Consider the following 25,993-nt stretch of genomic DNA (forward strand, 5'->3'; position numbering starts at 1 on the left):
AAATACCGCTGAAAACACCCTGCTGTGTTTTAGAAACATACTTTTGTGTAATGAGGGAGATTGCCGCGGTCATTCAATATGTTATTTTTTACATCAAGTAATTGAGTTGCAAGTTCCTCTACCGAGCTTGGTGGAACATGACACATGCGGTTTCTCTGGGCATCATGGAATTTTCAGCCGTCATGCCACAACTTAGTGATTCACAGCGTAAAACCCAGAAAACAACTGTCTTCTGCTAGCATAGGGCACCAAACGAAGTTAATGGTGGCAGTTTTTAAATGCACTGCATCCTGAAGAGGGGATCGCGCTATATGACAAGTAGACGCCATTCGACATGAGCTCGAAGTTACGCATGCACCGGTAAAGAGTTGGAATGTATCATATGAATCGCTGGACGAAGTCTGGGGCAGTTTTCCTTTGTTGTAGAGGTATGATGTTAATAAAACAATAGGTTCCCTAGTTGATGAACGGGCATATTGGCGTGTCACTTCATCTGTATGCACGGCATTATTCACCTTCGAGGCCATATCCTTGGCAGCATAATCTATCTCTTAATTTGAGGATGTACCGGGCACCTGTGGCAAAAATGAAATAGGATGCATACTGGACTCTGGCACAAAACCATGGACTGATTCACACGTAACCAAATGTAACGTCAGCAAACACACATGCAATCAGCATGGGCAGCAATCACACATGCATTATAAAGCTGCCTACAGATCTGCATGTGCCTGCACAGCCCATATCCGCATGCTATGCCTCACTCAGTTGATATTGGTTACTAGAATTTTTGTGCACGAGATCTCAGAAGCCAGCTGGACCGTATGACCACAGGTGTCCGGGAGACCACTTCGATGGGCCCATTAATCGGCCCCTGAGTGCACCCGCTGAGGACACAAACTGGTCGATGGAATTTTTACAACAAAACATAATCTAAAAATGTGCCAATGGGGCCGTCAAATGCATACCTTAGGGACACACGAGCAGACGGTACAATATCGTTTATCTTCGTTGCGATCATTTTGTCCATAATGGCGGCAGCCGGCAGAGAGTAAGCCGAGCTTTATTAAGAACTGCCTCATACAAGAGGCGTGGCAGGAGTGGGAGCACGTTTCAGTAGAAATGAACAAAACACACTTCAGAGGTAAATAAACAATATAAACAGATCAACAAGTGGCATGGCTAAGCAGCGGCTCTACAAAATCTTCCACTGGTAATGAGCGTAAGAACCCTTCAAGTTGTTCCAACGTTCAACTGGACAAAAAAAAAAAACTGTCGCTCATTATCGAACGTGTTTTCTTGGGCCCATCCCCCGCCTTGTTACGAGCAGGCTCGGCGCTCAACCAGAGCAGCTCATTGGGTCCCGCGTGTACATGACAGGCAGGGTTTCCGGTAGCGCCCCAAACTGTCAACCGTTTGTCCCAATGAGCCGCCGTCACGCGCCGCGCCGTCGTCGGCGACGTGTGTGTGTCGCGATGTCACTCAGCCAAGGGCCGCGTGCCAAAACTTTTCTTCGGCTCGCTTGCGTCCTTGCCCCCAATGCAGCAGCAGCAGCAGTGTACAAACTCCGCATGCCCGCCTGCACGCGCACGCACGCACGCCGTGAGGGGAGCTCTCTGCGTGCAATGCGTGAGCGCGAAGACCAAAGGAATAATAACAACAACGAAGCCGAAGTCGACGTCGCATTGCATATCGGCACGCGCGGCGTTCGAAGCAGTGAGGAGAGAAACGTCCCGTAAGTAGAGAAAGAGAGGGAGGAGAGGAGGGGGTGCTGGGAGCGGGTTACGGCTCTGCCGTTACCCTCCTCTTCCAGCATCCCTCGCGGCTGCCCGTTTTCCAGCCACCGCTCGGCGGCCGAACCGATGAGGGCGACGCGAGATTGGCGAGAGGACGTTGGGGCGCCCGAACGAAAGAGCGGCGAAAGAAGTGTGGGGTATGGGTTGGGGAGGAGGGTGTGCGGCCCACCAGGAGAGGGAAGGAAAAGCGGCGAGTCGGAACAGCAGCGAAGGGTAGGAAAGAAAATATGGTAAAAGCGAGGGAGGCCGAGAGAGGCGTATGGAAGGGGGAAGAAAGAGGAGAGGAAAAACACTAAATGGCAAAGGCGAAAGAACCAGGACCGTCGCCGTGCTGGCGGTGGAAGCAGTCACCTCGATCATTCCGTAACGAGAGTCAAGCGTAGCAGCAGTCCGCCACCACCACATACCATCATCACCAAGACGGGCTGATAGGTGCCATATATCTGGTTGCCCCACTGTCGACCGAGCGACGGGGTTGCGCCGAAGGTGGAGTGCGTTGTTGTCCATGCACGGCAGTGGTGTGATAGATGCCTCAAGACACCGCGCGCTAGAGCGCCAAGTCCCGGTGCGTTTCAGGTAGTGGCCCTCCACTAGCGCCCCTCCTGCTCCCACTGGCAAGAACTGTCTTCTGAGGAGAGCCGACCGGCGCCGCAGAGAAGTGTGCCTCGGATACCGGGTGCCCTCGTTCGAAACAGGTGTCGGCTGGCGGCGTGGTCGCCGGCAGTCCCTCCGTGCTCATTGGGGGAGGCTGCGCCGCTCCTCTGGTGTAGCCGACCGCACAGACAACCGCCACCCACTTCTCGTGACTGACAGGCGCCGGCAACACGGCGCCGGCCCTCGGCTACCATGCGCAGTCCCTGTGGCAGATTCATTCGACGCGCCTGCAACGGCCCGGTCTGCAAAGATCAGTGAGACACCCGTTCCCTCGACGTCCCAAGCCTGTCTGCACTCCAGGATCCACTCGTTCACCAAGACGGCGCACTAGAGTGGCTTCTAGTCGGTGAGCTGTCCCAAAAGGATCGTTCCGGTGATGCGTCGCCTGCGACACGGTTGCAGTGCTCCTGACATGGAATACCCGTGATCCTGCCGTCAGTGTCCTTCCCCTGGTCTGGGAGCTTGTGGGGTGTGCCTGATCCCGACCGTGTTTGTTCGCTCTTTTCTACGCGGCGCTGCGTCACGGCAGCAGGAACCCCGTACAAGGGACACGATGTCGGAGAGCCAAGCGCCCGCTACAGAGCCCGGCAGTTCCCAGGTGAGTAGCGCACCCGTGGGCTATGGGCACTGCGAACGTGGAACATGACGCAGCCGCAGTCTGCGCGTGTTCTTCCGCATACCTCTACGGCGCCCCTGTAGGCTCCCCCTTTTTTTCTGGTGCTTATTTTTTGTCACTTGTCGCTTTATTACAAATTTGAGGAAAGCGCCGCGGCGGCGACGACGGATTCTAAAAGTGGAGCGGATGTGTGTTGCGTGTCCTTGCTTCAGTGGGCCCGCGCCACATAGGAACGCCTGCCGGGAGCGCCTGTCAACGCGGAGAGCGTGCAACCTGCTCTGAGCGAATGCACTACACCGCTGCGCGGTCGCGTGTCGGTCGCCTGAGCGTCGCCTTCTGGTTTGTTATCACGCTCTTTCGGAGCAAAGCATCTTGTGGGCTTTCCGGAAGATTAATACTCAACCTGATGGTAGCACTCCTGAGGTTATAAAGGTTCCAGCTTAGTCCCTCTCTGTTTGTTTTTCTGTTTGTGTGTGTAACTATAAAGCGGAGAAGTCGCTCTGTGGTGCTGGATTCTGCATTCGGCAAAAATAAAAACAAAACAAGAAAATAAGAAGAAAGAAAAATGGCCACTGGCACTGATAACCAAGTGCTTAACAAACCGCCGTAAAAAGAACGCAAGAAACCAGCAGCACAATTTGCACAAAATCATTAACTCCGGCATCTGGAATCAAGCGTGCGTATGCGTACTGCTGCTAGTTACGTATTCGACCACCGACATTAAGCAGCCTAGCTTGGCAGAGCATAAAAAGTTTTATCGGCGTATCACGTCCTCTGGAACGTGGACCGCATAATGCTTGACTACTGGGCCAAACACGCAAGAGGGGCGGATATTTCTGGACCTGTCTGAGAAGGATGAGCTTACGGGGACGCCGCTGTATATACAGTATACACGTTCGCGGACGCGTGACATCTCACACGTTAAGCGGCTGGAAACCACAGCGAAATGTAGAACGGGGGGCCACGGGAGTTTTTCAGCCTATAACGTATTACAGGCCCTTTTCTTCTTCTTTTTTTTCGGATAGTATGCCGGAACACACCTTTGATGGCGCTACCTGCCGAAGCAACGATCTTTGCGCCGCCTCCATGATGCGATGGTCCCGCGGGCATTTCCATTCTTCCTCGGCGCACGACCGGATTTATATCATTTGCGTCTCCGACTTCCTGCAACGAGCGCTGCATCGCTTGCACGGCCGTCCTCGTCTCTGGCCGCTGCGCACTGGCCGGCCTTTTTTTTCGTTTTTTTTTTATTTTTGCTTCTCACTCGGGCGATTACGGCTGCGCACCTTCACATTGCGCCTAGCAACGGAAGCGGCGGGGGCCTCTGTGCTGAGTTGTTGTATATACCGCGCTGACTCAAGAGAATGGCTGCCGTCTTATGTGGAGAGGGTGCAGCATCAGGAACATACCGGCTGTTCTCTGAGTGCCTTTACACAGCTGGTTTTGTGCAGTTTCAAGAACGTACCGGTAGGTCCAATATGGAAAGAAATAGCCAGTTTGGACGCAAGCGCGGATTTGGTCGTTACTTGGTACACTAAAGCTGAAAATGTTCCATGGGTATAACTCGTAGAAAGGGAAACTCTCTATGCTAAGGGATTTAGCTTGTCGTCTTGCAAAAACCACCCGGTTTTTCCGTAACGAAGTTCTCTGATTGGTCGAGGGGTTCGTGACGTCATCAGCGCCCCCAAATTTGAAAAGCTGAGGACTGGAATGTTCCGAGTGCCTTCCATTAAATTATCCTATGAAATTATACTAACCCGAACTACCCTTCAACCTTAATCCACCAACTAATCCACCTTAATCCCGTTTTCTGGGATGGGCCTAATTGCAAAATTGGGGGGTCCTTTGGAATATTCGGGGAGGGCCAACTTCCAAATGTTATCGCATTTTCGTCTTTAGGAATGTGCTTGAGAGGGCCCTATTTTTTTTTTGTACATCGCTCAGAACTATGGAGCAATAATTGGTTGGATGCGGACAATGTGTTCTCTTTCATATTAGAACTAACTGTATACCAATGGGAGGGCGTGCTTTTCAAGTAGTCGCGACTTCACGGGCATTAAACTCCTCAATTATAGCTGGGGAAAGCCAATAAAAGACAGACGAGTTAATCTGTACCGTTTTCACGCCCTTTAGACAGAATCTGTGGTGTGTTCTCGTCTAATATAAGGACATTTTTTGCCAAGACGTCCTGCTTTCGTTGTAAAACCTACTGTATTTGTTGTATACTTGGAATCCACTCTGTTACCCTAGCAAATCGTCAGTTATTTGTTTTACGATTTACGTGTCCTACCAAAGTCCATTTTGCTCTCTTAATTTCCACTCAAATATTGTTAACAAGACTGTGTCCGCGACTTCTGGCTACTCAATTTGTGATAGTCCCGAGCCACTGTTTCTTCGCAAGTTTCTTGAAGGACTATAGACACCAAATGTTTGATTGCGCATTTTATTCTTTCAAATCATGCATTAAACATTATTACACATGGATCACCACGTGCGTGATATGCGCGCACGAGCACTAAATAATTCTTAATTGAATTTCTACTTGACGATGTTCCCGTTTCATCAACCGAACGATGGCTGCTATGTGCAGTTGACCTTTAATTGACGTATAGCACGAAAAAGCGGCACTGTGAATGCTGATACGTCGTTTACTGCCATTACTCCTCTTGAAGCAGGCTAGTATAAGCGTCGTAATGAATTAAAACTATGTATCAGGGTTTAAATTGAAAGTTTTTTTTTGCGCCTCACGTGACCGAAACAGCGTCAAGAAGAAATTCAATTGTAAATTAATTAACGGTAGTTCGCTAACATCGCGTGGTGATCCATGTATTTTAATGTCCGACTCATCGTTTGAAAGAAGAAGACACGCAAATAAATTAGATGTCTATAGTGGTTTGCATCTTCCGGTCTTTCCACATTTTTCCTACCGTAGCTCGATGGGCTGTTTCTAATCCGACCTTTTTAGATGACAAACATAAGCACTCGATCGCTTCAAAGCTTCAGTTTCGGCGAGGCTTGGTTGTTACTTGGCCTGTTGTCCTGTTGAACCCCTGTAGCGCGTGTTTAGTTGAATCATGTATGCAATCAAATACAACCGCAAGGTTACCTTATCTGGCACTACATTTCTTTTTCTTTTTCAAGGAACGTCGTTCTTGGCAAGTGGCGGCAAATTTGAAGTTCTAGTTGGTTCACGGAAGTTCTCCGTCATTTGTTGGACGGAGAGCTGGTTCAAGAAATCGAAACAAAACAGCGCGAGCATGAAGAGCAGCAAGCAGAGTACAGAAAAATCCTCGCGACTTTGTCGGAACCGGCCGTAATAATCGCAAATACCAGTCCTGAGTTCATCCATGTTTAGATGCGTCGGAGACTACCTATTATTTTAAGGCGCATTTATTTAAACGGTATGTTCACAGAAATTCAGCCCATTTCTTGCAATTAAACGCGCTCTTCCCGTCTGTGCTTCGTGGTTGTGCTCATGATGAGCACAACCACCCCATGGTGCAAATAATCTGTGATCCACCCAAGCAGTTTATCACCATATATGAGCCTGTAAGAATAGGCTTTAGTCCATGTGTTGTTTATACTCTGTGCATTGGCTATGGTCGCAAGGCTGAACATTTGAGAAGGCCTACTTTTCATGCAGAAAGCACCACTTTCCGGGAATATTGTTTCCGGCAATAAATATTTGCTCCCCTGAATGATAATTTACGTGAGTATATATATATATATATATATATATATATATATATATATATATATATATATATATATATATATATATATATATATATATATATATATATATATATATATATATATATATATATATATATATATATATATATATATATATGCGCTGTAAATAACATTCACCGTGCTTATAGAATCAGCCCTGGAAAACAGAAGTGGGTTAACGGAATACCAAACTAGCAGTAACGGTATCTGTGAACAAGTGGCAAAGTTCACATAACTTAAGCAGGACACCTGTAGGGCCTGTAGGGTTGAACGTTCGCCATGATACCTCATAGCGCGACTTAGTGACTGAGCAATGGAGAATTTTGGGGCACATCAAGGACCCTGCTGGTTTTTTTTTTTTCAACCAGAATTTTTTAACTGCGTTGTTTTCATCTTGAACGATCGCGGAACGCACGTTGATACTGGTTGCAATGAAATGGTTGACCGGAATTACAACAACTTATCAAACAAAAAGATTAGGCAAGAAGAAAGTTCCGATCCTTTGCTTTGCATGCTAAGAAACATTAGGGCAGAAAACAGCGCCTCGCTTGCGATGGGCATCGATCCCAAAAATCTCATGCCGTTGTGTCTGTCTCTGAAGTCTATTGTCTGATGCGTCTAGACGCTATGTGCCTCCAGCTCACATATTTGCGACTCCTGTGTAATTTGCTCAAAGACTAACTTCTGAAACAAGGTTTAATCGCACTGAGCTGCTGGCATGATGTGAGGTGTCCGACCATACGTACACCTCCCGGCTATGCGTACACCATGGTGCAATATCTCGAGAAAGTTACATGCGAAATATCGACTGTAAAATATTCGGTCCATCTAAGAAGCTGGAGTAATCTGCCAACATTTCCTTAGCCCGCTCCTCTCCGAAGTTTGCTACGCGCGTGTTAGGGCTACTTCACACATCACGGACACCCGTCTTTCATTCAAGATTAATATGTCGCCTTTTTGTTCCACGGATGCCCAGCTGGCGCGATTGTTCAGTGGTTATAGGGCTTGGCTGCTGACTCAAAAGACGTGGGTTCGATCCTGGCCTCGGTGGTCGCATTTCGATGGATTAGAAATTCCATAGACCCGTATGCTGTGCTGTGTCCGTGCAAGTTAAAGAACCCCAGGTGGTCAAAATTATCCGGAGCCCTCCACTACGGCGTCCCTCATAGCCTGAGTCGCTTCGGCACGTTAGAAGCACAAACCATAAAACAGCTAAATGCGCCTCAGCGCACTGCTAAGCGTTTTGTATTCTTAAGTATGTGGCTTCAGATAAAAAAAAAAAATACCCGCGTTCGCCACTTTCAGCTCGAAAAAGAAAGTGCAATAATTGAAAGGTGTTGCAGCAAGATGGTGCGTGAAATATTTTAAGTGTTCACTGCTGTCTGCAAACACGGGAAAGCTTCTGCATGCGAACCATCAGTTTTCTTAGTTTCCTTAAGTAAGAACGGATTAGCGCATCAGAAAATTAATGTTCAGGTACTCCGCCCTTTATTCCATCGGTTGCAGCCGGTAGCTTATCTATTCCAAACTTTCATAACTAGTAACGAACTATAGGCCTCTTTATGTGCGTTTTCTTTGCTCCCTATCGTGAGAGAACTATTTGCTCCCATTGCCATCGAGCTACATTAGCAGAGAATAACACACTGACGCGAACCTAGCCGGAGTGGGGCGCCTGGTACGGGACGCGCGCACATGAGCATGGAATCCGCGGTTCCTACGACCTTTCTATATATATATGCACAGCTTTAGCACATCAAAGCACGTCTTTGCCATTTTCTTCTATATTATAACATATATGATTTCCGAACTTACACGCTTCCTGCACCTTTCATGAGTCCTTGTAAATGAAAGTACCTTCCAACTACTGGGAAGCGACTTTTTTTTGGTAGCTCTGAGACGTTCCTTCTTACGCCTTTCTTGCATAGAGAAAACAGGAATCAATAACTACCCTTCACGATTCCTGCAATATTTATTATCTGCGAAGCTTACCTCGTATGACGATTGCGTGGACTGCGGTGAAGCATCACATATCTATAAGTGAAAGTGAAATGAATGCAGATAACGAAAAAAAAAACATTGAAAGCGCTGCGGTTGCACTGCGATAGATGCGCGATGCACAGCGTTGTTCTTACTTGCTCTTAGTTTCTTTTTGCTTAGCAGCAAGCGTTTGCGACCAACTTCATTAGTAGGAAAAGGAATCGAAGCCATTAACACAGAGAAGCATGTCTGACGTTATCAGTGAAATGATGTCGTTTGTTCGAACATATCTCGACATGGTCTTTGAGGCGAATTACGTTGATTGCTAATCCTGGATTCGGTGTGCGCTAAAAGCCTGGTTGGCGTCTTGCCGCCCGGTGCCGCGTCTCCGAGTCTTGCGTGAGTGCTCCCGAAAGAGCCATTTGAATTTCTGATTGCTTGACAGAAAGGCAGATAAGACACCTTCGTTTGCATAACAGTCAGCTAAAACTGGTTTCCTAATCTCCGCGGTCATCGCTCATTGCTTAAACGGCTCTTTAACGCGGCGCTTCGCTCTTCGTCTCCGTTTCCAGCTTAGAGATTATCTGTGGACGGCGACAAGATGGCGCAGTGGAGGAATAAGACATTGCCAGAGCGATTACACAGCGTATAGCTTCCGGTGCTTAAGCACCAGTTCAACTGAAAAAGAGAACAAGTTGCAAAAAATTCTGCAGAGGCAATGAAAAGTAAAATGAACCTATACACTGAACTTTGTGTCTCTTTTCACGCATCGGAAGGAAAGGTGTGTGCGATTCTCTTCTTGAGGTAAAAGAAAAAAAAAATTTGAAAGTTTCAAGCCTGAGCGACTGATTGCTGGACTGCTGGGGAGAGTGGCCTGAATTACGCGTGTATCTCTCAGAGGAAGAATTTGCCCGACGAACTGACCTGAAACAAGCGCCTAAGTACAAATAAACGGCCTTAAAGAAAGGGGAAGGCAGTGAAAAACAGGGGAGAAGCACGAAAACATGCTTGGTACGCCTACAGCGCTACCCTCGAGTAACTAGAGCCCAAAAGTTTAGGAGAACGCATGTTGACCCCCAAGCTTCATGTATCCCACCATAATAATGCCTCTTTATAGGGTGATGGTACAAATATGGTTTAAAAGGGGGCCTGATGTAAAATTTCGAAGCCAAGTGATTTTTCCTTACGGTTAACTTGCCATCCGTAAGTGTATGCCCTCTATCGTTTATTACTCCAAACAACTGGATTGTGCATAAATGTTGGTGCGCCTTGTCAACCTTGAAGAGCAGCATGTCTGTGCGTGGCATACGAGATACCGCGAAAAAAAAGAAAGATTACATTGCGCGGATTATATGTGACGTTTATGCAGAAAAGAGCTAGAACGCGCAGCAGACGAAACGCCATGCTGCGCACACCGTGAAGAAGCAAGACTTGAAAGGTATTTGCCTTCACTTGAGAATTTGACCTGCGACGAATTGAAGGGTAATGAGATTGTAAACGCTTGCAAACGATCAATATATCCGCAGACCACAAGACGGCAGTCTTCTATTTTTTTCTATTAGTTTTTGCTATCATCAAAAGCGTTCCCCATTGGTTCTATATGACAGTCCTAACAGTTCGATGCAATCGATGAAAACTTTTTAAAAGAAATATTTTGCTACACATCAGAAGATGGACCACCACCTTCAGTATTTCTATAAGAGCATCTTGCAATTTTTCAGTTTTCGAAATTTTTGTCCGAGATTGTTGGACAGGCTTTGATATATCTTCCAATAGCAACCGTTGTCATGTCCTACTTACTATTTTCTCTGCTATCCACTAACACACCATTGTCTCTGAAGATCGTTAATGGCATTCCTTACACGTGAGTTAACGCAGCGTTTTCCGACCTCGGCATCTTACACATAAGTGCTTGATTCGGTTTCCAAATGTCCTATTTATACACATATTTATTACGCACGCATTATTCATACATGTTTAGTAAATCTGGTGATTATACTCCATGCGAAAGGCAACATTTTTCGTATCCGCACGTAACACTAAACGAGGAAGTCACGTGCCAAAATGCAGAAAAAAACAACCCCAGTTACGTGCGGGATTTTACGGTACATAATACACACCACTGTGAGATGGCGAACTCTGCAACGCACATACCCGTAAACGCCTTACAGATACATAGTAACGCGCGACGCTCTCAGCGTTGACAGGACCGGCCGCAACGCATACCTCCGACTTAATCACCTTTCCATCTTGTCAACGGCAAGTTTGGTTGGTGTTTTTCACGGCAGGAGCTAGTTGTTGAGACTGACGAAGTATCCTCTTATCGTGTTCTCTGCGCTGCTGATTCTTCTTGGCCGAAAAAAAAAGCATATAGAAAGTAAAGAAGGATGAGTACAGCGAAGCCAGCCGTGGAATGCCCGTTTGCAGCATGATTTCGCGGCGCTTTTGTTTCCACGGTCGGCGGACCGTGAAAACAGCGTGGCCTCCTCCTCCTCCTCCTCCTCCTCCTCCTCCTCCTCCTCGTACACGGCGGGTCGTGCGTGGCTAGCAAAGCGACGAGTGCGCGGTGCAGGCACGGCTGCACGGGTGCGGCGATCACGTTCGCTAAACCGAAGAGTTCGTAGTTTCGGTCCCCGTGCAGTCGATGTTATCTCGTCGCTGACACCTTCGTCTGATATCGCTCGGGGATATTTGATTGGTGACCCGTGTATCAATCGGACAGCTACCATTCCCAGCATTTCCGGACAGAAGCATTTTTAAGCGAAAAACAATTTATGAACGCAATTTTTTTCATATAATGTAAGGCATCACTATAACAATCAATATATCCGCAGATCACCCGATGGTAGTCCTGTATTATTTTTTTTTGCTATTCATGTTTTTGCTATCGTCAAAAGCATTCCGCATTGGTTTTCTATGACAGTCTTAACTGTTTGATGCGATCGATGGAAACACTTTAAAAGAAAAATTTCGCTACGTACCAGAATAATGGGCCATTAACTTCAACCTTTCCATAACAGTGTCTTAAATTTTATTTTCAGTTTTAAAGATTTTTGCCCGAGAAAGCTCGACATGCCCTTTGTATAGCGACCGAACAATATTGAACTGCTAGATATCACTATCTTTCTGTCTTCGTGCCGTGCAACATTTTATTTTCGAGCGCGACGTATACGTTGTGTACAATGCGAGTCAATTTGCAAACAAACAGTTAATTAGACTGCTGCATCGATTACGCCTCAAGCGTAATTGAATTCGAGCTAACTGATGATTATGATGACGGATCCGTAATAATTTTCGAATGCGCACTAGTGGGCGCATTTGCAGAATTGGCACCGTATGGATCCAGTTGACCCTCAATTCATGTGCCGAAAAGTTATTCGGCTCAACACAGATATTTCGCCTTAGCTATAGCACCCAGGTCAAGTGCGCCGGGCTATTACGCACGAAATTTAGCTGAGCCAATTATGCAGTTTAACTACGTCCGAGTTTGTTTTTTTCGTGACCATACACATGGGGCCAGAAGTTGAACCAAAATTTCCGATACAGGGGGTGTCTGGAACTGCATGCATCTCAGTGTGTTCCTAATCGATCAGAGCATCTGCTGAGAGCACCATCATTGATCTAGAAACGACTGCGTAAAGTGATGCATTTGCTGGCAGAGTATGGCAATAAATGACCGGCTGGTTTCGAGTACTACATTTCGGCGTAACTACGCGCTGGTTAAGCCTGCTCAAAGGTACTGCACACCGTTTATATGTAGACAAGGGCCTCGCGAGTTTTTCCAACCGTACAGTAGCAAGCTGCGTCGCCGCGGCGTCAAAGTATGGCGTATTTCCGGTGAACGTCTATTAACGCTCAAGATAACTAAAAGCTAATAACGTGAACCTGCGGAACATTTCGCAGTACGGGCCCATGTTCCATTCGTTCTCCTACCGAAGGTCGCGATGCGTTCATATGCTACAGAAAAACCGAAATTAGAACTTCTCCTTTTATTACTTGATCTTTATTTCTAAATATTCCTTAAATGGCTCAATCCGTGCGTGTTAGTGTGGGTCTTAAAATAAATTCTTACATATCTCCAACCAAGAACTTTATTTTATTTTGAAACCTAACATTAAGGAGCCGTGTCGGCTCCTTCTTCAAGGGTCACCCCTGAAGAAGGAGCCGAGCCGGCTCCGAAACGTTGGATTTTAAAGTAAAATAAACTTTTTGGTTGGAGATGACTAAGAGTTTAATATAAGTCATCAAACCACACCAGACAGGCAAATCCGTCAAAATGTTTAGTTAATAGTGTGAGCCTGCACACCTTTTACAAGAAAAAAAATTGTGCCGGTGCTGCGATCATCTACAAAGACGTGGTTTACCTGACCACAGTTAACACGGGGAACATACCCATAACATTCCTATTTTAAAAAAAAATGTGTATAAGTTTGAATGGGTCAGCAAATAGAATTATGGCACATTTGGTTAGGCTTTATGGGATTAACGTCCCAAAACGACTCAGGCTTTGAGGGACGCCTTAGTGGAGGGCCCCGGATAATTTTGACCACCAGTGGTTAATTAACGTGCACTGACATCACACAGTGCACAAAATTTGTCGGGTGCGAACCCGCTCGCGTCGGTCGCATTTCGACGAAGGAAAAATGTTAGATGTCCGTGTACTGTGCGGTGTCAGTGCACGTTTAGAGCCCCAGGGGGTTGAAATTATCCGGAGCTCTCCACTGAGGCGTACCTCAAAGCCTCAGTCGGTTTGGGACGTTAATACTATAAAGCCAGGCCAAATGTGCCATAATCCTATTTGCTGACCCATTCAAACCTATATACATTTTCAGTAGGCACATATGCCAAAAGAAGACTATCGCTGAGGTGTTGTACACTGTTCAGGTAACCACCATTACAATGACCAAGTTGTTCTCCCTCAGAGGGAGCACATTTCCACCAAGATGGTTAAAAAGCACCTCCAAGCTTTATCGCATTTGTTCGCACTCGACAAACTAGCACCCGTGCGACTTGTGCAGAACATTGCCCCTCTGAGCACGTATAGTATTATCACATCCGGCATAAGCCTATGCGTAGAGCTGGTTCCGATAGATTCCAGGCTATTGCGCTCGGCGTCACCACCCGATTCCGTAGTGGTCCCAAGTAAAAACGAGCCAAGCGTTTAATTCATCTTATACCGGTTGCAGCAGCCGCTTTTCCTCGATGGAAGTACGCTGGTGAATTAGCGCGTTTTGTTACTCACCGTGAGGTCATTGCCTGGGCTACATGTCTCTGCGACGCCATTTCAACAAACGGTCTCCTATGCAGCTCGGGACCCTATGATTCGTTTGGGCCGTTGCAGCGGCCGAGTCATCAGGGCACCCGTCTCGGCTCCGGGAGGTGGTTGGTCCGAAACTCATCGCCGAGCACCCATATACCGGCACAAATTGGATGAGACCCTTAGTGGTGAGAAGAGATAACGTAGTCGGTTAGTTCCCATATATGCAGGAGGGCATTCTCTACTTTACATGCGTATATCTCTGGGAGTCCTCCTACCACTCCTGGCGCGGTGGTGCAGAGGTTAAGTGATGCGCCACTGCCCTACGATGGCAGGTGCTCCCAGCGGTGGGCCTTGTGCGACCCAGGTTGCCCTTCCCGAGTGGCCAGTCATTAATTTACCTGCCACCTGCCACGGTGGACAGTTTGCTCACAATCCGGCGGGCAGGTTGTGATGATGCCACAAGGTCACGTGAACAAGGTGGCCCACATGCCTTCTAGGTTTCTCTGGGCGCCACCAGCCAGAGTTGCGCAGGATTTTCTGGGCAGCGGGGCTTTTAATGCCATCGCGTTAAAATGGTTACAAGCGTCCCCGCCCGGCACCCGGCTTTCTTAAAGTGTTTGTGTGTTTGGGAAAACCTCGTAAACTCTGCTGCGTCCCTAGCGGGCGAAAGCCAGTTTCGAACTAGCTCGCTGCCTGCTGAAGACTCGCGCTAGGCGCACACGCGTCTACTCCGCTGTGATAGCGTGGCAGCAGTGGTCGTATTTTTATTGGAACAAAATGTAAAAACTCTCTCCTGGAGTAATTTTGGTGCTCGTTAAGGAACATGACGTGGTAGAAATTCGGGCGAAACCCTCCACCACCACGCCCGTCGCCGACCACAGCGCAAAGGAGCGCAAATATATGGATTAGAAGGCACCATTATATTAAGGCCGAAGAATAGGGTTAATAATGGAGCGGTTAGTATTCCACCAAGATTTCTGCGCGGATAAACAATGTTTGGAGAGTTTCGAGTTCGTTTGTAGGGATCCCTCACGGACACCTCCATAACGTGTTCAGTGACTCCTCGCTCGCGAAGTGGCGTAATGATACATTACGCTAGCATTTCAAGCATTCAGCGTGACACCCCTTGAGCTCCGTGGCGGCGCTGTGGCTGGTCACGTGGCTGGTCACGTGGTTGGTCGCGTGGTGCGGAGCAGGTGGCGGCGGCGCAGCGCGCCTAGCCGCCGATAGTGAACCCACGTCCAGGGACGAAGATGAAGAAGGAACGACCAGCGAAACGGAGCGGCTAAAGGCTGACTTTGCAATTCGGCTGAGCGAGTTCCACTCGGCCAGCTGTAGCTATCGCGTTACTCCAGGTTTAACCAGAGCTAAACCACAGCCATTTTTTTTAGTTGGCGACCTTTTCCGTCAGTCTGCTGACAATAAGCGCTCCTGCTTGTGTCACGCAGCGGACCGGAACAAATTAGCGCACCTTAAAGCTGTCGGGCGCACAGCATTCCTTAGCATATGAATTTTTCATGCTTCGAGTGTTGCATTAATTTACGGATCCTCGCTACAGCATTCTTGACAGCTTTACATCCACAGTGTTCGATTTTGGAATCTTTTTTTGTTTTAAATCTGCTGTCTATTCAAGAACTCGTCAGACCTGCACACGACACTTATGACGGCCATCACGCATGTTTCGCCTCATACACTGTATCTGGCACCAACTCAGTGGGCTAGTACCGACACAACTTCCAAAGTTACCAGAGAGATGGCGCCACGGAGCCCCGTTTTGCAAGCCGTAGAAACTTGATTTTGTGTAGAAAGAATTGTCTTGTGTTTAGTGTACTTTTTAATGTTTTCTTTTTTTGTATGGCTGGGGCGCCGACATGGTGCCAAACCGGTACAAAGGGTAGAGTCAGTAAATCATCATCATCATCATTGGGTTCCCACTCACATTGGGATTGGGGCCTTAGCGGTTTGGTGCGGAGTAAAAGTTGGTGCTGATAACTCGGGTATGATCCCTTCTAGCCACCATAACTCAGAGGTACTATACCCTGTGTCCATTTATTCCGTCTTTCATTTTAATACTTCGGCCCGGTGTCCCTCTCACATTCGTCCGCAACTACCCCCATGCCCGCCGCCACTTGAGCCACTTCGTCTGTGCTCAGCGCGTTGCCCTTCTGCCTAAAAGCTAGAACACATCGTTCATAATCCTCACGCTGCTCATCCGCCGACAGCTGGACGGAGGCTAATGCGATACTGAAATGGAGAAAACCTTTCTTTCCTCGTCCAACCGTGTAGGAAGAAGGAGCCTTCTATCTGGAGGTATGATAGCAGAGCAGGGCAATGCCGGCGTATGCGCCGGCGTGGCGGCGGCAAAGCTCTGTTGGCCGCACCGCCGTGATCGGCACGCCGCCGCTGCAAAAGCAGCAGCAGAAGCAGGCGTAGCGAAACGTGGCTCGGGCCGCGCTGTGCGCCATGTGGACAGGTTTTTCGGGTTTCCTACGCCGCTGCCGGTTTGCAGCGGGGCGGCGGCAGCAGCAGCAGCATCAGCGCAGAAGGGGTGCTTGGAAGGAGGGGTTGTGGGGGTCGCCGCCGCCGCCGCCAGACGCAAATCGGACGTCGCTGGAGGCCGCAGCCGCGTGCCGCGAAGGACGCCCGCGCGAGCCTGCCGCGCCTGCGCACACCTAGCGCCCCTGCGAATGCGAGCGTGGCGGCCTCTGCACTGCCGCAGACTTAGTGCCGTAGACGTGCGCAGCACCCGTACCGTTTGCCCCGGCCTGTCCCGCTAAAAATGGCATGCAGTTGTGCTAGACAAGGATGGCGTCAGCTAATCGGGAGTAAGAGCAACGGAATGGATTCCAAGAGAAGGCAAGCGTAGAAGAAGGCGACAGAAAGTTAGGTGGGCGGACGAGATGATGAAGTTAGCGGGGATAGGGCAGCCGCAGCTGGCACATGACATGGTTAATTGGAGATATCCATATGGGAGAGGCCTTTGCCCTGCATTGGACGTAGCCAGGCTGATGATGGTGATGAATGAGGAGGACTGACTTCTCAGAGATTTCTTCGCACATGAGAACGGCTCGGGGATGGCCCGTACTTTAGTTATCAGTTGTACTGTAAATTGGCAGTCCCTCCTCCCCAACCCGCTTCCCCCCAACCTTTCCGGCACTGTCAGTCACAAAGCGTTGTTACACGTGCACCGAACTTCCGTCGTCGGACCCCTGATTAGCGGATGTTGCCCGCATTGATTCTCGCGATGCTCTGAGGCTTTCTGGACTGATCGGAGAGACTCGTGTTTAGATCTCTGTTTAGTATGTTTAACCTTGGGGATATCCCGACAGGTACTCCCTGATACTGCCGCCTCTTCGTTGATCAACGCGCGGAACTCGCCATACGAATTTTGGGAACCAAAATATTAAGCAGTCGAAACGCTGGTATGACATAAAACCAGAGGATTCATACATCTGTGTTACGTTTTGCCTATGACTCGTTGGCACATTAGTCGGCATAAAGGACGGTGCACGCGTGAAGGAGCACCGGTTCCTCAGGTAGTGAGTGTCGTTGTGACGAAGTTAAAAAACTGATGGCGCAAAGCTTGGTACCTTGGCTGCGTACCATTGCTACAGTCTAATGAAGTCAGCAGAGTGAATAATAGGCTGCAGTGCTAGCGCTGCTATACTGGTAAAATCGAAATGAGTATCTAGTTATTATAAAGAGCCTTATTGGGCTCGCATGCCTGGTTACTGCTTCTGTTAGGGGATGCAATGCTTCTTTGCTTTTGTTTTCTCCATTTCCTTACTGTGTTTCTTCGCTCTGTGTAAGTGCGTACGATAGAGAGAGAGGGGGAAGTGTGTGTGTGCGTGTGTGTGTGTGTGTGTGTGTGTGTGTGTGTGTGTGTGTGTGTGTGTGTGTGTGTGTGTGTGTGTGTGTGTGTGTGTGTGTGTGTGTGTGTGTGTGTGTGTGTGCGCGCGCGCGCGCGTGTGTGTGTGTGTGTGTGTGTGTGTTTGTGTGTGTGTGAGTGAGAGAGAGAGAGAGATTATTGTTTATTGTGCAATTATCTCTGCGTTTCCATTCCCCTTCCTACGGCTGATGATTGCCATAGATGGCATCCTTGTATTCTCAGAGGAAGGGATCCATGGGGCTTAAGAGCATTTGCATTCTTGGATCCTTTTGGAATCGCACACTTTTTCCCGGGTTTTAAACACAGATGCCAAGAGCGGCAATTGCCCCGCCATTTCGGGATGGCGATGCTGCATGTGTTACGGCCTGAACGGATGCTCATCACATAACGCTGTCTTGGATAGTCTGACCGTGCCCCGGTCTTGCCCGCCTTGACATGAACACGCTCAAGGAGCCCTTCCAACGTTCTTCCTCTCGACAAAGTTTAGATGCACGTTAGGCTTTCCTTTTACAACAGTGCCAGCACTTTTTTTTTCCGACACATTCCGCGGACGACAGAAATCAAAACACCTCCGGAATCACCTGGTTGACCTCGCCGAAAGCTGTCAAAAAAGCTTCAAAATTGCGTGTTTTTGTGAAGAGCAAAACCACTTGCGGAAAAATGAAAATTGTTTTTCTTGGGGGGGGGAAAGGAACTGGCGAAGTATCTGTCTCATATATCGGCGGACACCTGAGCCGCGCCTTAAGGGAACGTATAAAGGAGGGAGTGAAAGAAGAAAGGAAGAAAGGGGTACACACCAGACAAATTCTCACCCTTAAGGGTGCAAATCAACTGTCCCTAGACGAACACCCTTTTAGGGAATAAAAAGGGTGCAGAGATCAGCACCCTTCAGGAAGGGTGCACACCATGAAAGTTTAGAGGGCGTGCATCAGTCCAAGGCCTTCGCTTCATGGGTGGATCAATGTGGAGCACCCTTCCAACATGCATTCGTAGAGGTGTTATGGAAAAATACTACCCTTTAATGAGGGTGCAACCATTACACCCACTAAAGTATCATTAAGTGCACCCTTCCTTAAGGGTGCTTATCTCTGCACCCTTTTTTAGCACCGAACAATTGGAAAAGGGTGTTCGTGTGGGTACAGCTGATTTACACCCTAAAGGGTGAGAAAATGTTTAGTGTGTAGCACGGTGGATTGGGCTAGTTGGTTGCTATTCATAATAGCACTGTCCTGTCTTGTTTGTTACGTGTCTTCTGTGCGCGTTTTATTTATGCTGCGAATCTTGTCTGCATTATGAAGAAAGAGGTGCCGTAGTGGAGGGCTCCGGGATAATTTCGACCAACTGGGGATCTTTAACGTGCACTGACATCGCACAGCCCACGGGCGCCTTAGCGTTTTGCCTCCATAAAAACGCAGCCGCCGCGGTCGGGTTCGAACCCGGGAACTCCGGATCAGTAGCCGAGCGCCCTATGCACTGGGCGCTCGGCTACTGATCCGGAGTACCCGGGTTCGAACCCGACCGCGGTGGCTCTGAATTGAATTCTGCGTTGAATGTGTCGCAAAGCAGGCGCGCGCCTCAGCGCCGCGAGCCTGTGTGATAAACGAACGCCTTGAAATATGCAACAATATTGAGTATATGCACAGTGTCGTTCAGTGTAAAAGGGTATGCACGAGAGTGTGTGGCCTCCGTTTCGAGCGGCGTTCGAATAGCGTTTAAGCACTCGAGCAGCATTCGGGCCACCGGAACTGTTGATTTCGCAAGCTGCTTCAAATCAAAGAACAGGCGATGCCTCCACGCTGACAGGTGGCACATTCAGACGAATCTGTGTCCCCCATTGCGCATGCGCAACTCTCGAACCCAGTGTCGTTTTCTCGTTTTCTCGCGGGCTCGGAATGCAGGCACAACACCGCCTGAGCGTTTCTTTTCATATTCCACCACACCGCATGATTCGTGAGCGTTTGATGATACTGCTGCCAGTATCCCATTTTTACACGTTGCTGCTGCAGCTGTCTTAGTAAAGCCACCCAGCACTATTAATATGCATGTCTTTCCCAATGGGGCTGACGCCGTCTATTTGCGGCTGGGACGAAGGCAGCGTGTGCGCGGTGACGACCGGTCGTGCGAGGAATACGTATTCGCGTCTAGTCTACAGGTATTAACCTTCCGGGTGCAAAAAACAAGTCTCTCGCGCGCTTTGCCACAGCCGTAACAAGACCCTGTTTCGCGCCCTCACCTGATTGGACGTGCTCAGCGGCAAATTTCTGGACGCAAACAGCTCGTCACGTTGAATCTTTGGCGGCCGTATTTTATGCGAAAAATTACCCCTGTTATGATGTTTTCGACCACTACTGCTGAGTTTCAACACCGGCCATTCCTTAATAAGCGAATATTTACGACAGGATTGTCCTGTACGAGTGGTATTCGCAATGGTGTTGCAGAGGGCGCATGCCTAGCTGGGAAGACCCCGATTTTGTTTTGTTTTTATTGACGCAACATCAGGCGACGACATCGATGGACGATTTCTGAGTCCGCGCTTATTCATTATGCGTTCCATGAAGCCTTCGAGAGTGGCAGCACATCATTTTGCATTGCAGCGCACCCCTTTAAGATTTTGTTGGTGCGTGCATGCCGGAAAGTAAACGTGATGCGCTTACTTTCATTATAAACATAAATTACGATGCCCAGGATTTCGCTGAACGAGCTGCTGTTTAGCCGAACGGACGACGGCCTGAGGAGCACGTCTCCGTGCTTAAACAGGCGCCTTGAACACGCTTGTACTGAAACTCTATACGTCCGTGGCAAAGAGGATCGTTTACAGGGTGTCGTTTACAGCCGCTTGAGAAACAACACCTCGCATTCCTGCAACGGCCAGCTTGGCCGCGTTCGGTGAAATAACTGAGCCGGGGACAATCTCATGAGGTGCAATGGAGCGCCATTTCACAAATTCTCTCGACACCTCACACGTAATGACGGCTTGGTAGTGGGCTTTGCAGCTGCGAGCCTACAGAAATTAACTGCACGCACTTTTATCCTTGTAAGTGTAATTGTGTGTGTACCGGAGGGTTCCTAGCACCGGGGATTTCCACGGTCATAAGCAGACCGCTCGAGGTGTAACGAAGACATGCTCTGTCTGGCGTGTCGTTCACGTGCCGACGTCCTTAATTTGGTCTATCTGTTGCAAGTAGAACGAGTTGTTTGGCCTTTATCCGTAAAATTACACTCAACAAACAGCATAACTATCATCTATCCAACGAGAGGCAACTATGCCTTCGAGGTGTTGCTAACAAGGCTTCGCTCATCGCTGAACAACTGATGCCGTTGGCGTAGTCGACACGCCTTCTGTGGAGAATGCCATCGAAGTTTCGTTAATGTCTGGGCCTAATTTTCGATGCTAAATGGCCCCGCTCATATACAAAAAACAAAAAAAGCTCAGATGAACAGCGTAAGTGAGAAATATTAAAATGCGAGCATAGCCCATTTTGTGCCCGTTGGCGTTGAAACAATGCCAAGAGTAAAATTACCCGCTGATGCCATGTCAGAGAACACAGTGTATGCCGGCCACTTGATTACACTGTTGCCATGAGTGAAGTCGGGTGTGCTTGATTCAGTGCACTGTCTGGCGTTGCAAGTTAATAATGAACTAACACCTTGTGGTCGCCGAGGGAAAGTGAAATACTTATTTTAAGAGGAGTTCGATAACAATGCGTTGCGTGCGTTAATCTGCGAGCATATAACAAACATTCAAATGCCCTTCAAACTATAGTTCTATGCTTATAACGAAAATTGAGCAGCTAGATAGTCTCTTTTTTTTCTTTTTTTTTGCTATATAATCCGCTTTGTCTTGCATCCTTTGCACTAAAAAAAAGCCAGTAATGGAGTCCGCGAAGTGGTACACCACGTGATGATGAGGGCCACGAAAGCGAAACGATCGCATTCCAGTTCTATTGCTCCTCTCATTTCGTTGTCGGCTGAGGCGCCACCACGTCCTTGTTATCGCCACCATCAGCCAGATGACAGCAGCGAAACAGCAGCGAGTTAAAAGAATTATATTCTAGCGACCCGAGTCAATCGCCGCATCACTTCTAGCGTCGCGCAGTCACGCGCCTTTCGAGGCGGGAGTGGCTCGCTGCAGTCAAGAGTCCTAACGCGAAGGCAGCGCGAGAAAAACAGCCGGTTGGCGGCGAGTCGCCGTCCGATCGCGTTACATGACAGCTGCGGCGGCGGCCTCGACCGCCGATTGACCAGAATAGCGCCTTCGGCACAGACGACGAAGAGAAGGAGCCGTGATCGTTGGTCGCCGCTACTCGAGAGAACGCGTCTGGCCAAACAAACCCTCGACTCCCTTCTTTCTGCCTCTCTCATCCCTCTCGTCACGAGTGCCTGATCGCACCACTCGAAGAGAAAGGGTACGGAGACAGCGGTACGTGGAGTTCCTGCGCCGACGCGGGCTTGGGACTGATTGCGAAGACGCCGCCGCACCGAGGACGTTCTTTGCTGCTGGAGACGAAGAAAGGGAAACGGCTGCAGCATCACCAAGAGGCAGCAAGACCGATGGCGTAGAAGATGTAGGCTGCCGCTCCTCTCCCAGCTGTGGAAGCAGCATGCAGTAGCTATAGGCGGCCGGCCGCCAGCGAGTGGTCGAAGCCGGCTCGGGCCGGCGTTACAAATGCCGGCTGAATGCTCGAGTTGGAACGAGAGCGCCCTGGCCCTTTTCAAACGCTCTGGCGCCGCTCTCGTTGAGCGAAGACCCCCTCCGATGTTCGCTTCCCAACCTTGTGGAGGCCGCACTCGCGGCATAGTTGCCGGTATTTCTTTATTTTTCTTTCTTTCGGGTATAGCTCCGCTTCGCCGTTTATGAACCCCCGGTGCCCCTGTCTCTCTCGCTTTATTTCGTCCCTTCCAGTTTCTTTTCAGCGTATAGCCTTCGGCGCTGTGGCCGCCATTTATTTTCATATCGCCCGTGATAGCGCCTCTCTTCGAAAGGGCACACATTCCGAGCATGCAGAGAAGCCAACTGCGGATCGCATGAAAAAGAGGAGAGAAAGAAGGAAAGAAAGGGAAAGGGGAGAGAGCCTACGGTCAAATTGGTCAAAGACGTCGCCGAGGAAACATGTTTACGGCTAGCTCCTGCGGCAGCTTCAGCGGCTGCAGTGTGTGTGTGCGTGTGTGCGCGCGGTAAAGCCGGAAACTCGGCGACTGCATCATCGATGTCAAGGATCTTCGGAAAGCGGTTTTCGATGCCTTTTCCTTGTGTTGTTTCCACTCAGCTGTTTCGTCGTCCTTTCGCTGCCTTGCGTGTACGTGTTCGCCGCTTTCCCTCTCCGTATATGTGCGTTTCGTGCCTCTTTTATTATTATTATTTTTTTCCTTTCTTTCGCGTATTTTCACGTTGCGCGCCCTTCCTCCACTCATTGCTGTCTTGTCGCAAGAATTCTCACTTATCCGCGCACTTTCCTACCGTCGTCGATTTCCTGCTAATCGGTTCCGATCGTGGTTTCGCCGCCTCGAGTCTTCACTTGCCCTTTCTTCTTATCACCTGGCAGATTTCGGTTTAGAATCAGTTAGATGACGAAAGCTTATTTCCTGTTTGCCGCTCGACCCGTTGCTCGGTTGGTTGCTGGGTGCAGTGCGTCACGTATGGAGTCCTGCATGCCTCTGTCGCTCCTGTTAGTAGCAAAAGGGAAGGGTTGGGCAAAAGCCCAGGGCTGATGTTTTTGCGGTCACGTGCCTAGTGATTCTGGGGTTTCAACACTTGCGTAGGCAGTTGGTTAAGAGGGGAACAATACTGTATATTTCAGCTGGGCGCTTTCATAACATCTGCTGAATAACCATGGCTTTGAGCGATAACGCACTGAAACTGCAACACATTTAAGAGCTTATATATATATATGTGTGTGTGTGTGTGACGTGCCATGCTCTAGGATGGATGAATGGGCGTTTTGAACGAAGTGGGGATATATATATATATATATATATATATATATATATATATATATATATATATATATATATATATATATATATATATATATATATATATATATATATATATATATATATATATGTGTGTGTGTGTGAAGGGAGGCAACAGTCACCGAAACCAAGGTACATAGGGGAACGTTAATTTTTTTTAATGTGTTATGCTTACCAGTGGGATAATAATACTTAGATTAATAAATCGCTTAAAGAAAATTACTTATAAAGCAGCAGAAAAAACAACCATGCCGCCGGTGGGATCCGAACCCACGACCTCCGAATATCGCGTCCGGTGCTCTTACCAACTGAGCTACGTCGACGGCTGTCCAATCTGCTGCTCTCGTGGGTATTTATGTTTACTGGGTGTAAGCGAGCCTTGAGAGTATTCACCAGCGCCACCCTCGACCATAGCGGCGGACGTAGCACGTCCTGTAATACCGCGAGCGTAACGTAGAACGTCATCTAACGGCGAGGGCGGAAACTGTGCGAGAGCCCTCTTATGCTACCTATGGCATCAAGACTGCCAGAACCGAGACCCTCGTTAAATTTGTCAAACGGGCCCCTCATTTCCTTTAACTTGTCTGCTAATAGCTTAACGAGGTTCTCGGTTCTATATATATATATATATATATATATATATATATATTAGCAGACAAGTTAAAGGAAATGAGGGGCCCGTTTGACAAATTTATGAAGGGGGCCAACAGTCACCGAAACCAAGGTGCATAGGGGAACGTTAATTTTTTTTTATGTGTTATGCTTATGAGTGGGATAATAATACTTAGATTAATAAATTGCTTAAAGAAAATTACTTATAAAGCAGCAGAAAAAACAACCATGCCGCCGGTGGGATCCGAACCCACGACCTCCGAATATCGCGTCCGGTGCTCTTACCAACTGAGCTACGGCGACGGCTGTCCAATCTGCTGCTCTCGTGGGTATTTATGTTTACTGGGTGTAAGCGAGCCTTGAGAGTGTTCACCAGCGCCACCCTCGACTCTCAAGGCTCGCTTACACCCAGTAAACATAAATACCCACGAGAGCAGCAGATTGGACAGCCGTCGCCGTAGCTCAGTTGGTAAGAGCACCGGACGCGATATTCGGAGGTCGTGGGTTCGGATCCCACCGGCGGCATGGTTGTTTTTTCTGCTGCTTTATAAGTAATTTTCTTTAAGCAATTTATTAATCTAAGTATTATTATCCCACTCATAAGCATAACACATAAAAAAAATTAACGTTCCCCTATGCACCTTGGTTTCGGTGACTGTTGGCCCCCTTCATATATATATATATATATATATATATATATATATATATATATATATATATATATATATATATATATATATATATATATATATATATATATATATATATATATATGCGATGTATTTTCTTTTATAGTTAATTTAATATTAAGGCTGGCATATTTCCAGACGACCAAAAGAAAGCAAGATAATTCCCATCTACAAAAAGGGTGCCAGATTACTGCCATCCAACTACCAGCCTGTGTGCATATTGCCATCTTGAACAAAATTATTGAAAAATTAATTCAGAAACGTCTAACTACCTCAAAAAGTTTCACATTCTCTCCCCCCAACAATTTGGTTTTCGTGAAGGCTTCTCTCCAGAAGTTGCCCTTGTTACACTTACTGACCAACTAAGGAAATGGATCGATGAAGGGCTTTGCGCTGCGTCGGTTTTTATTGATTTAAGAAAAGCTTGTCACGCAGTTATTTACAATGTTCCTTTTGCTAAACTAGAGGCAATAGGCATCTGTGGACCACCCCTCATCATACTAAAGAGCTACTCACAGGACAGAAGTCAAACACTTTCGATCTAAAACACTTTTTTTTTCGAGCCAAAATTTACTATTATAGCCATGTGTCAAAGATCTGCCCTAGGTCCACTTTTATTTCTCCATGTCCAGAAGTTTCCGACAAAAACTTTGAAAATTCAAACATTGTGAGATACTTTTACGGTCATATTGAAGGTAATGGTCCATTCTTGCGATATATGTAACAAAATATTTCTTTTAAAGTGTTTCCATCGGTCGCATCGAACAGTTAACACTCCCATAGAAAACAAAT

This window comes from Amblyomma americanum, chromosome 4, assembly GCF_052857255.1.
Source record: "Amblyomma americanum isolate KBUSLIRL-KWMA chromosome 4, ASM5285725v1, whole genome shotgun sequence".
Lineage (NCBI taxonomy): Eukaryota > Metazoa > Arthropoda > Arachnida > Ixodida > Ixodidae > Amblyomma > Amblyomma americanum.